The sequence below is a fragment of the Salvelinus sp. IW2-2015 genome, linkage group LG36 (genome assembly GCF_002910315.2).
Source record: "Salvelinus sp. IW2-2015 linkage group LG36, ASM291031v2, whole genome shotgun sequence".
Taxonomy (NCBI): domain Eukaryota; kingdom Metazoa; phylum Chordata; class Actinopteri; order Salmoniformes; family Salmonidae; genus Salvelinus; species Salvelinus sp. IW2-2015.
Window position 1 is genome coordinate 37,942,344 of NC_036875.1, and position 17,269 is coordinate 37,959,612.

Here is a 17,269-nt window from a genome sequence, read left to right on the forward strand (position 1 = left end):
TGTGTGGCCTTACCTCCGAAGTAGAGGGTGTCTCCTGCCTCCATGTGGTCTCCCAGCTCCATAGTTGAGGACGGCTCGTTGTCCAGAGTCATGGTGACCTGGAGACCTCGGGAACTGAGACTCGCAGAGTGCCACAGTCCATCATTCACTCTGTGACCTGTGGACACAGCGAGGTGTCATTTCTGTGCACGTCACATTTCAATGAGACACCACCAATCTCTATTACAGGCTTATCAAACATCACTTGCAGGTTTTTTCAGGGACTGTTGGGATTGTGATCTCCAACATGGGTCATATTTCAGATTACATTGTTTGTGCTAGGCCTACATATTGCAAATCAGAGCCTGTCATTGGCTGTGTAATCTATGGTCACGCGCTACGACATACTACACTGTACTAAGAAGGGAAGAGGACATGGAAATACAAATGAATGACTATGTGGTTGGTCAGATTGAAGCTAAATCATTGCCAGAGGACAAAACGTAATGCTGTGACTGTACTGGTGGTTATTGTTGGATGAAACATTGATTTGGCCGTCGGTTCCAACTCCAAATAGACGTACAGTAACAGTGGATTGTGGGATATTAATTTTGATTGTCCTTTATAGTGAAGGGCTTCCAAGCTGTGGCAGTCTTTCTGTGGGTCTATAATTCCCTCTGTGCCTGCCATCTGCTGAAAGTCTGGGCTCTGCAATCCAATATTAATTCTACATGTTATTTCTGTCTGACTGCAATCCTGCAGAACTGGCATCCAAAATACAAGATATAAAGGATTGCATTTTAACTCAAGCCATTCAAAGAAGATGAAGCGTCCTCTGAGTTTATAGGGGGCAAAAGGTAATAGAAATGATGTAGATGAAATGTGCAAAACCAAACACAGACGGTCTCTGCCTGGATGATGGATGAGTTTTTCACTGTCTGCCTGTTTCACTGGAATAAAGAGCCTTTTATAGTTTGAGTCCCCATAGACAGAACTACTGATTCCAGCTTAGTGTGGGTCTGGGTCAGCTAGACTAGGGGCTGTTGGCCCTTACCGGTGGAGACCTCTTCTTTCTGCTGGGCTGACATGTGGTGGGTCAGGCGCAGCCGACTGTTACTGATCTGCAGCTCCAGTCTCTGGGGCTCCAGGGCCAGCCGGGTGGAGAGCAGTAGCCCGTCTGGGTTCCACGTTCTGAACTGGAAACGCACAGCGAAGCCCCCCGAAGCAGACGGCGTGGCCGGGAGCGACAGGAAGCTGCTAATGGAGCTCAGGAAGGTAGTGGACACCAGCTGAGGCTCAGAGCACGAGAAGGTCACATTGCCCTGGTGACACAAATGGAACACAGTCTTACAGTCACCTTGCCCTGATTCACATCAACTCTCAACATTTCAGGGTTAATTAAACAATTATGTCAACTCTGTAAGTGTAGTGCTGCTATTAATTACTACAAACACTCCCTCCCTTTCTAGAAAGGAGAGAGAGATGGAGAAAGAGACAAAAACAAGTACAGTATCGAGAGAGAGAAAGAGACGGAGAGACAGAGTATGAGGGGAAAATACAGAAAGAGATAGAGTGGGAGAGAGGGAGAACGAGGGAACGAGAGAGACAAAATGAACTCTACAGGGAGCAGGGTTAAATGTCACTGCCAGCCCCACTGTGACTCCTAGGGACAGGAAGAGCCAGTACAGAGGACATGAGTTCCTGTACACAGGAAAAGGTCAGAGCAGTGTGGGGATGAACATATCATTGATCGCGGTGACATGGAGTGGCAGCAACTAAACCTTTCACAGGGACTCTTCCATCAACTCCACCAAACTTGATTTCAGAGTGATTCTGTTTCAATAGGCTGACACTGACTCACAGGATTATTGTGTTCGGGAATCATTGATAACTTTAGTTCTATTTCAGTGTTAGTGGATTTATTGTTAGAGGTAAGGTGAGATTTATTTGTGTTTGGGGCTCTAACACCACTGAGCCAGAAGGTTACTTAAAGTTAATATCCATTGAAGATGTCATTTAGGGTCTGCACTAGACCCTGACATATACCTTAAATAATGCAATCTACCTCTATCCTACTAATAATACTTCTATGCTGAATGGATCACTGGTTACAGCCCCTGCTCCAGCTCATCACTGAGCCCGGATCTCTTTTCCAAAACAAGAACAAAGAACACTGTTATCTCAGCTAAGAGTGGTTCTCGCCACGCACTCTGTAAATCCCTGCTTCCCTATCTGCAGTCTGACGGTTTATTACTCAACAAATGTTATGGTCCTTCGGCTCTCTAAGGTTATCTGCTGTTAACCTCCACTTCTAACACAATGGAGCATTATCACGTACATAAGTGAATATATTGGTAATGCAGTGTAAAATAAACTTGGGCCTTGGCCTATACATTAAAAATGAATAGTTGAAAAGCTCTTACCACGCTGTAGATCTGAGGCTTGCGTCGCTTGGCTAGGTCGATGATGTTGATCCCATTGTAGTAGAGGTTCTCAATGCAGCCATGGAAGTTCTTRCTCAGGAAGGTACCAGGCTTACCTGGCAGTGGGATGCCCCCGAAGCTGAGCTTTGATGAGGAAAAAGGGTGAAACGTTGACATCATTATTAAACGTATACAGGATTAATTCAAATTGCCACAATTAGTAAGATAACTTGGTTGAACTATTTACTTGGTCTGAAGTGTCTGACTATTCTACAGTAAGGTGTTTGGATAGACACACCTCATAGTCCACCTCCAGGGAGTCTCCTTCCCCCTTGGTCCTGAAGTGCTGTGTGTGGGTGTCCACGGTGAGGTTGACCTGCTTGTTGAAGCGCTCGATGAGGACAGAGTGCCAGTGCTGGTCGTCCAGAAGACTGCTGAGAGTGACCGCAACACGACCACTGCTGAACCGCAGCCTTGTGTCATCTGAAGACAGAGAACAAGATAATATGGTTACTTTGATATAGTTCATAAAACAGTCCAGTATATTGAGGAAAGAAGAGATCTGAAAGAATGTGCTCACAAGACATTCCCAAAACGGAGCACTAGAACAGTCTTCCCCAGACTCAGCTGTTCACGATGTGGATCTTTATGGTTGATAACATTGATCGTTATACAGTTGCCATAGGGACCGTATTGATTTGATTMGTATTGAAAGAAGAGGTGATCTCATAGGAAGTGRAGACAAGACAGTCATTTAAGAATCCTCTTTCCCAGCTCAGCTGCTCACAATGTGGATCCTTAACAGTCTGAGTCTATTTTGTAAATGGAGCTCAGGATCAGTGGTAACTGGAAGGGTATCAGAACACAAACATCCAGTTACCCTCCCAGACTGCACCCCAGTCTGCTTTTAAATAGTTCAAATGACTATTTAATCCTTACCCAGAAACCCTTGTGTCCTGTTACACATGACCTTTGACTCATTGACCTCTGCGAGATTACCTTTACCAGGTTGAGGTAGAGGGCCAGCCTGGCCCGGTGTGGCTAACTCACCCAGGTTGAGGTGGAGGGCCAGCCTGGCCCGGTGTGGCTAACTCACCCAGGTTGAGGTAGAGGGCCAGTCTGGCCCAGTGTGACTAACTCACCCAGGTTGAGGTAGAGGGCCAGTCTGGCCCGGTGTGACTAACTCACCCAGGTTGAGGTAGAGGGCCAGTCTGGCCCGGTGTGACTAACTCACCCAGGTTGAGGTAGAGAGCCAGCCTGCCCCGGTGCAGCTCCAGTYTGATGTAGTCGCCCCTCTGACCCTCTCCATGGAGCAGCACCCCCTCAGCCTGGCGGCTCTTGAAGCTCAGCGAGATCACATCCTTCACCGTGCTCATGGACTTCTGGTTAAACCGGTAGAGCAGCGAGCTTCTGCCATCAAAGTCTGCCACGTCTGATTCTGAAGGCAATCAACAGACAGTTAAATGGTTTGGCATTGGATTATTTGCTCCCTGTCACAAAGAGCCTATTATGAACAGACTGCTATAGCTCTCAGCACTTCATACCTATGAAGGAAATTCTAGTGTCTACATCAATGGTAGTATTTAAATGTACACTGAACAAAAATATAAAAGCAACATGTAAAGTGTTGGTCCCATGTTTCATGAGCTGAAATAAAAGATCCCCGAAATGTTCCATACGCACAAAAAGCTTATTTCTCTCAAATCTTATGCACAGAATTGTTTACATCTGTCAGGTGTGGCATATCAAGAAGCTGATTAAACAGCATGATCATTACACAGGTGCGCCTTGTGCTGGGGGAAAAAAGGCCACTCTAAAATGTGCAGTTTCGTCACACAACACAATGCCTCAGAAGTCTCAAGTTTTGAGGGAGTGTGCAATGTGTCGTGTGGGGGAGCGGTTTGCTGATGACAACGTTGTGAACAGAATGCCCCATGGTGGCGGTGAGGTTATGGTATGGGCAGGCATAAGCTACGGACAACAAACACAATTGCATTTTATCTATGGCAATTTGAATGCACAGCGATACCGTGGTGAGATCCTGAGGCCTTTGTTGTGCCATTCATCCGCCGCCATTACCTCATGTTTCAGCATGATAATGCATGGCCCCATGTCGCAATTCCTGGAAGCTGAAAATGTCACAGTTCATCCATGGCCTGCATACTCACCAGACATGTCACACATTGAGCATTTTTGGGACGCTCTGGATTGACGTGTACGACAGCGTGTTCCAGTTCCTGCCAATATACACCAACTTTGCACAGCCATTTAAGAGGAGTGGGACAACATTCCACAGGCCACAATCAACAGCCTGATCAACTCTATGAGAAGTGTCGCGCTGCTTGAGGCAAATAGTGGTCACACCAGATACTGACTGGTTTTCTGATCCATGCCCCTACCCTTTGTTTTAAGGTACACTATACAGTATATACAAAAGTATGGAGACACGCCTTCAAATTAGTAGATTCGGCTATTTCAGCCACACCCGTTGCTGTATAAAATCGAGCACACAGCCATGCAATCTCCATAGACAAACGATGGCAGCAGAATGGTCTTACTGAAGAGCTCATTGACTTTCAACATGGCACTGTCATAGAATGCCACCTTTCCAACAAGCCAGTTTGTCAAATTTCTGCCCTGCTAGAGCTGCCCCGGTCAACTGTAAGTTATGTTATTGTGAAGTGGAAACGTCAAGGAGCAACAACGGTTCAGCTGCAAAGTGGTAGGCCACACAAGCTCACAGATGGAATCGCAGAGTGCTGAAGAGCGTAGCGTGTAAAAATCGTCTGTCCTCATTTGTAACACACTACCGAGTTCCAAACTGCCTCTGGGAGCAATGTCAGCATAATAACTGTTTGTCGGGAGCTTCATGAAGTGGGTTTCCATGGCCGAGCAGCCGCAAACAAGCCTAAGATCACCATGCGCAATGCCAAGTGTCGGCTGGAGTTGTGTAAAGCTTGCCCCCATTGGACTCTGGAGCAGTGTGAATGTGTTCTCTGGAATGATGAATCATGCTTCACCATCTGGCACTCTGACGGATGAATATGGGTTTGGCGGATGCCATAAGAACGCTACCTGCCCGAATGTACAGTACCATCTGTAAAGTTTGGTGGAGGAGGAATAATGGTCTGGGGCTGTTTTTCATGGTTCGGGCTAGGTCCCTTAGTTCCAGTGAAGGGAAATCTTAATGCTACAGCATTCAATGACATTCTTGACGATTCTGTGCTTCCAACTTTGTGGCAACAGTTTGAGGAAGGCCCTTTCCTGTTTCAGATGCCCCCGTGCACAAAGCAAGGTCCATACAGAAATGCTGTTGAGATCGGTGTGGAAGAACTTGACTGGCCAGCACAGAGCCCTGACATTAAGTACATCGAACACCTTTGGGATGAATTGGAAAGCCGACTGCGAGCCAAGGCCTAATCGCCCAACATCAGTGACCGACCTCACTAATGCTTATGGCTGAATGGAAGAAAGTCCCCGCAGCAATGTCCCAACATCTAGTGGAAAGCCTTCCCAGAAGAGTGGAAGCTATTATAGCAGCAAAGGGGGGACCAACTCCATATTAATTCCCATTATTATGGAATGAGATGTTCGACGAGCAGGTGTCCACATACTTTTGGTCATGTATTGTACTTGGTTTTTACCTGCATTAAGTACCAATTTCAGTTCAACAAAGGCTTTCTGCAGGGCAATAAAGGCAGATTGAAACTCTGACAGAGCTTTATCAGCTGTGGGAGCAATAGCATACACCACAGTGTCATCTGTATACAGTATAAAGTTACAATTTTGTACAGATAAATGAATATTGTACATTTAAATATTGAAAAGAACCTGACCAAGAATCGATCCCTGTGGTACACCTTTTGTTATGTCCATAAAACATGATTTAACACCATCAGTAAATACTCATTCACATACATGTTTGTTTGAACTCATCCAAGATTGATTTAGACTGTATTTTTCTTTCAGGCCACATACTTTTATTGTTGTAGTGTATCTGTGACCAACAGATGCATATCTGTATTCCCAGTCATGTGAAATCCATAGATTAGGGCCAAATTAATGTTTAAAATGACTGATTTCCTTATATGAACTGTAACTCAGTAAAATCTTTGAAATTGTTGCAAGTTGCGTTTATATTTTTTTTCAGTATATATTATGCTGGAAGCCATTTCCATGTGTAACTGGATAGGGAAAATCTCTGACATAGACGTGTTATTTTTCTTAGATAATTGCAGTATCTAGCTCTTGTGCTCACCCCTTTCGGTCATACACAATTGATTCCTGTAAGTGCTCAAAAAGGCAAGTTATTAGTTTGCCATAGGGGGAATTGTCAGCCTTACCCATTGAATTTATTCACTGAGAGACCTGGAGGACTCATGCATAGATACATTCATCTGTACTTACATATCCATTAATGTAATGACATGAACATTGCAGAACAAAACTCTTTTTCATCTCTCTCCCTCTCTCCCTCACTCGCTCTTTTCTCTCTGTGTCATGAATTGATCGACCTATTTTATAGTTCAACATTAAGATGTCTATTGTCCCTCCTTTTATTTATTTTTACTTTGAGCTGTATTTATTAGCAGCGCACACACGCATCCACCATGAATACAGGGATCATGCTGTGGAACCATTCGGCATGATGAAAGTGCTCACTCAGGGATAATTATAACTGTCCAGTAATACACTAATAATATATATATTAGTAGTATGATAGTAATTCACTTGTTGATCAGAGTATTTTAATTTATTGTTGGAGCATTTTGCTGCACCTGTTGTAACACCTGCAAAATCTGTGTACACGGCCAATAAACGTTAATTTGATTAGATTGATTCATTTAGCATTACCCTGGATCTCAACTGGCACGCCTGCCTGGCTGTTACTGTCTATCTCTATTGGTCGGCATTTTTCTTTAATCATTTGTGATAAAAGAGAGAATTGCATCAATATCAAAATCCTATATACTATATTTTTGCAGTTGTCCTCAAACATCCTGCTTTCATTAAAGGTTATACACAGAAGTAGGGTGTTCTGGATGTAATGGGTGGAGGGGCCACTTACTGTAGGCATTATATTAGCTGAACGTGTTTGGTCTGACTGTAAGGGCTGGTGGTCACTTTAATGTAGTCACAGCTTATATGGTCTGGATGTAAGGGATGGTGGTCCCTTTAATGTAGTCACTGTCTATATGGTCTGAATGTAAGGGCTGGTGGTCACTTTAATGTAGTCACTGTCTATATGGTCTGAATGTAAGGGATGGTGGTCCCTTTAATGTAGTCACAGCTTATATGGTCTGAATGTAAGGGATGGTGGTCACTTTAATGTAGTCACTGTATATATGGTCTGAATGTAAGGGCTGGTGGTCTGATCACTCACTGTAGGCACAGCCGTAGACTTCCACTCTGAGTCCCACCCAGCCACTGGGGTTCCAGTCCAGGGGGACGAAGCGCAGGAAGCGGCTTCTGATAGAGTGGGACAACTTGTGGTGGACGACACCGTCAGCGTTCACGTTCCCCACAAACCTCTGCAGACAGATAGAGAGAGGAGGAAGCGAGTAGGGAGAGGACGAAGAGAGGAAGGAGGGAGACGAGTAAGAGGGGAGGGAGAGGAGAACAGGCCGCAGGGCAACGCCAAGCATAAATATATAAATTATTTTATATGTATAAATACGTATTTAATATATACACTATGGTCAAAAGTTTAAGAACACCTACTCATTCAATGGTTTTCATTTTCTTTATTTTGACTATTTTCTACATTGTAGAATAATAGTGAATACATCAAAACTATGAAATAACAGGGCCTCCTGGGTGGCGCAGTGGTCTAGGGCACTGCATCGCAGTGCTAGCTGCGCCACCAGAGTCTCTGGGTTCGCACCCAGGCTCTGTCGCAGCCGGCCGCAACCGGGGGGTCCGTGAGGCGACGCACAATTGGCCTAGCGTCATCCGGGTTAGGGAGGGTTTGGCCGGTAGGGATATCCTTGTCTCATCAAGGCTCCAGCGACTCCTGTGGCGGGCCGGGCGCAGTGTGCGCTAACCAAGGGGGCCAGGTGCACGGTGTTTCCTCCGACACATTGGTGCGGCTGGCTTCCGGGTTGGAGGCGCGCTGTGTTAAGAAGCAGTGCGGCTTGGTTGGGTTGTGCTTCGGAGGACGCATGGCTTTCGACCTTCGTCTCTCCCGAGCCCGTACGGGAGTTGTAGCGATGAGACAAGATAGTAATTACTAGCGATTGGATACCACGAAAATTGGGGAGAAAAGGGGCTAAATTTTTTTAATAATAATAATAATAATAATAATGAAATAACACAAATAGAATCACATTGTACCCAAAAAAGTGTTAAACAAATCAAAATATATATTATATTTGAGATTCTTCAAATAGCCACCCTTTGCCTTGATGACAGCTTTGCACACTCATGGCATTCTCTCCACCAGCTTCATGAGGTAGTCACCTGGAATGCATTTCAATTAAGACATGTGCCATCTTAAAAGTTAATTTGTGGAATTTCTTTCCTTCTTAACCCTTGTGTAGTCTTAAACATTCTGTATACTCCCCTTGACCTAAGTGTCAAAAATGACCTGCCTTCACTGAACCCCTATAATAAAGCAGCTTAATTTAATTTTAAACCCCAAATCTATTTTGCATGAAGAAACAACCTGTCATTCATCACAAACTTTGTGAATATCTGGGTTGTCCCTCTTCACAATGCAGAAAGACTGCATTTAAATCAGTGGAAACCACTTTACTACAACACATCTGTTATGATTGTTTTCTTTACTAAAGCAGAGGTTTATTATTATTATTGCTATTATTATTATTATTGCATAGGTGTAAACATACATTTTTTTAGCAAGAGAGCACTTGTATAGTCTAAGAAAGTAGCAGAAATGTGCAAAAAGTAGTTTTAAATGCATTTTATTGAAGGGAAACAATAACAGTCTTGAACTTTATTTGGCAACATAGTGATATATTCTTATATACTGTACAATGAGGAATTCATCTACAAAATACTAGTCTTCTCCCATTTTTTGAGCCATTGCTCATACCCACAAGGTGTAAAAACAACAACAATAAACAAGAATAAAATAATAGATACAAAACAAAAATGTGAAGAACATAAATCAATCAACTCTAATTAGCACATGTAGGACAATATGCAAGTGTGTGTGCATGGACTTTGTAGATGTATTTCTCACATGTGCAGCACATATTTGTTTTCCAGTCCTTCTTTGGGGGACATAATTGGCATCTCCTCCTCTTGCCTACCCCAGCTGCAGCCTCAGGTGGATCAGGACAAGATTCAGCCCCTTGAACAGATTTCATAAGCACTGCAGAGGCTGATGTGCAGGGGAGGCGCTCCCTTCTTTGAATGTGTGGGGTTACAAGTGCCTTTCCCAGCTGTTCCATGAACACCCTCCTCTTTTTCCAGGAATTTTTTTCAGGCATCCAGGTAGGGTTGAACTTGTTCCATATCACAAAGTTATTGTATGAGGACACATCAATGATGTTATGGAAGATAACCAGAGGCCAGTCATCCTCCTGCAGCTGTAAGTTCCAATCACCTTGTCCAGGTTGTCCACGCCTCCTTTGTTGTGGTTGTAGTCCAGGATGATGGCTGGCTTCCTGTCCTCACGATCACTGATCTCAGCCATTTTGTGCAGTGTGCTCAGGAGGACCACATTCTTGTTCCTTTTTGGAAGGTAAGAAACTAGAGTGATGGTGAAGGCAAACTTAGATGAGAAGGCCTCTCTCCCCCTTGTTGTGAGGAGTGCAGGGGGAGCTCAGGCTTGTTCTTTCTAACTGTGCCAACCATTGTGATCTTCCTCTTCAGGAGCTGCTGGCTGAGTTCAATCAGTAGCACARATAATCTCAATGTGTGTGTGTGGTTTTTGTGGTGTGTAAATGATTTTATAACTGCTGGGTCAAAAATGACACTAAGACAATCTTTGTACCCTGGTGGTGTACAGCTTTCATGGAAATATGAACAAAGGCAAAGTTTCACTTTTTCTAATGTTGTGGGTCACCCTAGGAAAAGTCATCAAACTTCAAGTTGAAAAAWATATAATTTATGGGGTTTTCTCTGATGATAAACATAGTGGCGGTCAGTCATTTTCTACCCCTAAGACAGCACAAGGGTTAATGCGTTTGAGCCAATCAGTTATGTTGTGACAAGGTAGGGGTGGTATACAGAAGATAGCTCTATTTTGTAAAAGACCAAGTCCATATTATGGCAAGAACAGCTCAAATAAGTAAAGAGAAATGACAGTCCATCATTACTTTAAGACATCAAGGTCAGTCAATTACGGAAAATGTCAAGAACTTGAAAGTTTCTTCAAATGCAGTCGTAAAAACCATCAAGCGCTATGATCAAACTGGCTCTCATGAGGACCACCACAGGAATGGAAGACCCAGAATTACCTCTGATGCAGAGGATACGTTCATTAGAATTACCAGCCTCAGCAATTGCAGCCCAAATAAATGCTTCACAGAGTTCAAGTAACAGACATCTCAACATCAACTGTTCAGAGGAGACTGTGTGAATCAGACCTTCATGGTCAAATTGCTGCAAAGAAACCACTACTAAAGGACACCAATAAAAAGAAGATACTTGCTTGGGCCAAGAAACACGAGCAATGGACATTAGACCAGTGGAAATTTGTCCTTTGGTCTGGAGTCCAAATGGATGATTTTTGGTTCCAACCGCCATGTCTTTGTGAGACGCAGTGTGGGTGAAAGGATGATCTCCGCATGTGTATTTCCCACCATAAAGCATGAAGGAGGAGGTGTTATGGTGTGGGGGTGCTTTGCTGGTGACACTGTCTGTGATTTCTTTAGAATTCAAGACACACTTAACCAGCGCAGCTACCACAGCATTCTGCAGCGATACGCTATCCCATCTGGTTTTGGCTTAGCGGGACTATCATTTGTTTTTCAACAGGACAATGACCCAACACACCTCCAGGGTGTGTACGGGCTATTTTACCAAGAAGGAGAGTGATGGAGTGGTGCATCAGACGACCTGGCCTCCATAATCCCCCGATCACAACCAAATAGAGATGGTTTGGGATGAGTCAGAACCCAGAGTAAAGGAAAAGCAGTGGGAACTCCTTCAAGCATTCCAGGTGAAGCTGGTTGAGAGAATGCCAAGAGTGTGCAAAACTGTCATCAAGGCAAAGGGTGGCTATTTGAATAATCTCAAATATAAAATATATTTTGATTTGTTTATGGTTTATGGTTGATTTGTATGGTTACTAAATTATTCCATTTGTGTTATTTCATAGTTTTGATTTCTTCACTATCATTCAACAAAGTAGAAAATAGTAAATATAAAGGAAAACCCTTGAATGAGTAGGTGTTCTAAAACTTTTGACCGGTAGTGTACATATATAATATACAGGAAATATATGATATTCAGGAAATGTATAATATAGATATATACTATCCAGGAAAAATCGAGAAAAATAAATAAATAAATAAATATATATATATATATATACAGTGGGGAGAACAAGTATTTGATACACTGACAATTTTGCAGGTTTTCCTACTTAAAAAGCATGTAGAGGTCTGTAATTTTTATCATAGGTACACTTCAACTGTGAGAGACGGAATCTAAAACAAAAATCCCGAAAATCACATTGTTAAGTAATTAATTTGCATTTTATTGCATGACATAAGTATTTGATACATCAGAAAAGCAGAACTGAATATTTGGTACAGAAACCTTAGTTTGCAATTACAGAGATCATACGTTTCCTGTAGTTATTGACCAGGTTTGCACACACTGCAGCAGGGATTTTGGCCCACTCCTCCATACAGACCTTCTCCAGATCCTTCAGGTTTCGGGGCTGTCGCTGGGCAATACGGACTTTCGGCTCCCTCAAAGATTTTCTATTGGGTTCAGGTCTGGAGACTGGCTAGGCCACTCCAGGACCTTGAGATGCTTCTTACGGAGCCACCCTTAGTTGCCCTGGCTGTGTGTTTCAGGTTGTTGTCATGCTGGAAGACCCAGCCACGACCCATCTTCAATGCTCTTACTGAGGGAAGGAGGTTGTTGGTCAAGATCTCGCGATACATGCCCCATCCACTCCCCTCAATACGGTGCAGTCGTCCTGTCCCCTTTGCAGAAAAGCATCCCCAAAGAATGATGTTTCCACCTCCATGCTTCACGGTTGGGATGGTGTTCTTGGGTTGTACTCATCCTTCTATTCCTCCAAACACGGCGAGTGGAGTTTAGAGCAAAAAGCTCTATTTTTGTCTCATCAGACCACATGACCTTCTCCCATTCCTCCTCTGGATCATCCAGATGGTCATTGGCAAACTTCAGACGGGCTGGACATGCGCTGGCTTGAGCAGGGGGACCTTGCGTGCGCTGCAGGATTTTAATCCATGACGGCGTAGTGTGTTACTAATGGTTTTCTTTGAGACTGTGGTCCCAGCTCTCTTCAGGTCATTGACCAGGTCCTGCCGTGTAGTTCTGGGCTGATCCCTCACATTCCTCATGATCATTGATGCCCCACGAGGTGAGATCTTGCATGGAGCCCCAGACGAGGGTGATTGACCGCTCATCTTGAACTTCTTCCATTTTCTAATAATTGTGCCAACAGTTGTTGCCTTCTCACCAAGCTGCTTGGCTATGTCCTGTAGCCCATCCAGCCTTGTACAGGTCTACAATTTACCCTGATGTCCTTACACAGCTCTCTGGTCTTGGCCATTGTGGAGAGGTTGGAGTCTGTTTGATTGAGTGTGTGGACAGGTGTCTTTTATACAGGTAACGAGTTCAAACAGGTGCAGTTAATACAGGTAATGAGTGGAGAACAGGAGGGCTCTTAAAGAAAAACTAACAGGTCTGTGAGAGCCGGAATTCTTACTGGTTGGTAGGTGATCAAATACTTATGTCATGCAATAAAATGCAAATTAATTACTTAAAAATCATACAATGTGATTTTCTGGATTTTTGTTTTAGATTCCGTCTCTCACAGTTGAAGTGTACCTATGATAAAAATGACAGACCTCTACATGCTTTGTAAGTAGGAAAACCTGCAAAATCGGCAGTGTATCAATACTTGTTCTCCCACTGATATATAATATATATATATATATACCACACAACATAACAAATAATATAGAAAATATACACAGGATATTTAAGTGATAATGCCGAGAAGCCGGTGTTTGGATATATATTGACACAAAGTTGCATTATCACTTGATCCCAACATCTTCAAATAATGATAGACATATTTTCATGAAGAATGTTATTTTGATGAATTTATTCATACTATTTCTGTGCTGTCAAACTGCCTGGGAGCTCCTCAGTGGTGAAACTCCTCCTCCTTCAATCAGTGGTAACCAGGTGGAACAAATCTTCCAGGCAATCTGGCGTGCCAGCACCTGGCTCTGCTGTTTGTTTTAGAACGCAGTGAAGGGAGCATTTATAGCACCACAAGATCAAGGAAACTTCATCTATGTGATCAAGGTGACTGTGCAAGTCCAAGCCTTCACAAAACTGTGAAAGACAGCCGGTAGGCCCATATTGGCCATGTTTTGTTAGACTGACTTAAGCAGTGCACTGCTAATGATACTCTGGAAAACACAGACTTAACTCTTAACTTTGATAGGACTTTTGCAGTGGTATTTATTAACTTCAAATGTGTTTGTGGGGTATAAAGTAAAGAAGAGCCAAATTCATTTTGATAGAACTTGTTTGAAATGGTTAAAAGTAAGTTAAACTTTGTAGAAATCTTAGTAAACCAAGTTCTTAATTCAGTAACAAATGTATAGTCTGGAAAATCTTTGGCTAAAAGATGTAGGATTTGCTGCTTAACTGCTGATTAGAAAATAAGTGTGGTTTTTTGCTACTAGAGGTATTTTGAAGTGTTTGGCTAAAATGCAAATTGGATAAAAGTGACTGATTCTGCTCATTTGATTAAAAATGGTGGGTTTCTATTTGTGGAAACATTTGCTTAACAGTGGAAACCTTGTATTTGATAATGGCAAAATGTGTTTCTAGAGGTGGATGTGGATAATTTTGTGTATTTAATTAGGCTGTCAACTCAAATAATCACTGTATTTGTCATCTCTTTTTTGAGGTTTTCACCTGTTTACGCCAACCAAAGAATGGTAAATAAAAGACAAGCAACTGATTCTATGCTGTTTATTGAGTGAAATCCAGTTAAAATCTTCACGTGGAGGGATTGTCCTTTTCAAGTGGGGATTGCACAAAAAGAGGTCAAAACTTGACAGCTGAAAAACCGTGGCTCAAGACTGGAAAAGGACCAGAAAAGTGACCACACGTGTCCAGAGAGACAAGTAAGACTGTTCCCGCCTGCTGCTGTGATTGAAATGGCTGATTCATTACTGGTGGAGCAGCTAAAGACCACAAGGACATCAGCGAAGCGTCAGTTTTCCCGTCTGGCCAATAAATGTGCTACGAATGCATACAATGATGTCAGAAGAGGAGCTCAGAGACAATTTTAGGAAGCTCACTGCAGAAGCTGGCAAACTCTGGAAGCCAACGATGATGTAGAGGGGCAATGTATTGAAGAAAACTCTGATGCAGAGGAGTTGAGCAAGCAGCAGAAGTCTGACTTGGTCAAAACAGCCAATGAGTGTGAGAAAAAACTGCATGAGCTAAAGGACCTCATACAAAAGACATTGTGCGCAATTTCGGGGAATATAAACTGACACAAGCAATTACAAAGCAGAGTGCAAGCAGAAAACGTGGGAGCTGTGGACCCAAGTAAAAACCCAGATGCATATCTCTTCATGATCGGACAACTAGAGAAACTTGTGAAGTCTGCGAAGGAGGTGCATAACATTGGAAGTGCTGGGCCCCCCAGCAGAAGCAACAACATTTCAGAGTCGTATCAAAGACCTTGAAACTATCCTGCCAAATCTCACAATAAAGACAAGCAGACTTTACAGGGGCACACGTTAGAGGAAAACCAGCAGATTGAGTACTACTTCAAACAGTTCTGTGGCCAACCAGCAATTAAATTAAGCCTGCTGAACTCCAAAGTTTTCTGGCATCCGCCGAGAGTTCACCGGTGGAAAAAAGACTGGGAAGCGCTCCAGATGCAGGAGAACCTACTGGATCCAGAGAGGTTAAAAGTTCCAACTTCTCGACAGTGTGGATGAGAAGACCTTACGAGACCTTCACTTACAACTTACACAACTGCTGAGGAGGTTTCCGGGTCTTGGAGAACCGCTTTGGAAATAAGACAAACTATAGCCCTTGAGATAGTAGAAGAGCTCCAAAGACTCCAAGCAGTTAAAGTAACCAGCCAGAGATCGTTGAGCTCATCCAATCTTAGAAAAAGCCCTGGTTGATCTGAACGAGCTTGGCAAGACCGGTGCTATAAAGAACCCTCTTGTAACAAAGACACAATAGAGAGTAAACTTCCTGATGGCCTGAAGAAGGAATGGCTTCTTCATGTAGCTGGCAAAGGTGATGAAGCTGAAGAAGACAAGCGATTTGACTACCTCCACAAGTTTCTTCAAGGTCAAGAAGCCATCTATGAGAAGCTGGACCAACTGAGCAGAGGAGGAACCAAAACCGAAATCTGAACCTCGGCAAGCTCGAACCAGAACTCCACCCAACTAAGCGACCAGGCTCAAGGATGTGTGGTCTGCGGAGACTGCAAGCATAAGAAAAGCTATATTTCTGCCAAAAGTTTCGCACGCTTAAGCTGTCAGAGAAAGTGATGCTGTAGGAAGCTGAGAGCTGCAAAGATGCCTGGAGATTCACAAGAAGGTGACTATTGTAAATCAGAGTTCTGTGCAGAGGCAGACTGATAGAAACAGCGTGCTGCAGAACACCACTATACCTCTGCCGAGAGCTGGTACATCCAAAGGAATGTCGTCCAGAGGTCCAATAACAGCAAAGTGGGAGGTAACACAAGAGAGCGTTATACCCAAGCCCAAGAAGAGTTCATAAAAGTCTCTCACCTGAACTTGCAGAGAAGTGTTGCAATGCCTTTTGCAACACTATAGCCAGAACTCTCTGTGTCCAACCAACCCAGTCTTCTAGCAGAGAATGGAATAGTGGATGGCCAGTCATCATGATGCTCTTAGAGGTCACGGCCAATGCAGGACAAAAAGTTGGGACTTTGATCGACCTGGCATCGGATACAAACTATATAACTCATGATGCAGCTGATCGTTTGAACCTTAGAAGTGAAGCCATAACTTGTTGCCATGGTGTGGAGGAATGAAGTTCAAGTCACCACAAAACGGTACCTCCTAAGATCCGGGTCCGCACAGAGCAAGGCAATGTCAGATCCCACCAACTCCTCTGCTATGGTTTGGACAGCATTGCAGAGATTCACAAACATGTGACAGCCAAAAGACTCCAAGAATTCTTTCCAGATGTCCCCAAAATGAACTTGTTAGACCAAGACAGATACGCTTTTGAATAAGCCATAAGGAAGGGCGACTGGTCCCACAAGAAAATACGCACCGTTGGGACCTTGTACTATGGGATGGCCATTGGGAAAGACAATTGCAGGGACACCCTAGTCTGTTTGAAGAGGCTACAGTTACAGCACACCAGTCCAGAGCGCACTTCGCCAGATCCATGGAGCAGCAGGCATTGATGTTATGAAGAACATATCTGCGCCCGAAATGTGGTAGGATGTCGCTGCGGCAGTGTCAACTGGTGGCAAAGAAATTACTCTGGCTGAGAAAGGAGCTGGAAGTTGTTAAGGTGGCCTGACTATGTTGTGCTGATGACCACAGTGATAGTCCACACTGGCATGCAAGGAATCCATGGCTCATTGACCCATCTACATTGCCGAACAACATAAAAGCAGTGGAGGCAACTTTCTCAGAACAGAGAGACAGCTCGCATCTCTCTCT

At 43.6% G+C, this 17,269-nt stretch overlaps 1 long non-coding RNA gene and 1 pseudogene across 1 annotated transcript; one reads left to right on the forward strand and one right to left on the reverse strand.

The window, feature by feature from the left end:
- LOC111959514 (contactin-associated protein-like 5) overlaps positions 1-17,269 on the reverse strand; it is a 121,165-nt pseudogene that overhangs the window by 24,138 nt on the left and 79,758 nt on the right.
- On the forward strand, positions 8,219-8,674 carry LOC139023761 (uncharacterized). Its single transcript, XR_011474927.1, has 2 exons — positions 8,219-8,295; positions 8,329-8,674. It is a non-coding gene; the product is annotated as an uncharacterized lncRNA (long non-coding RNA).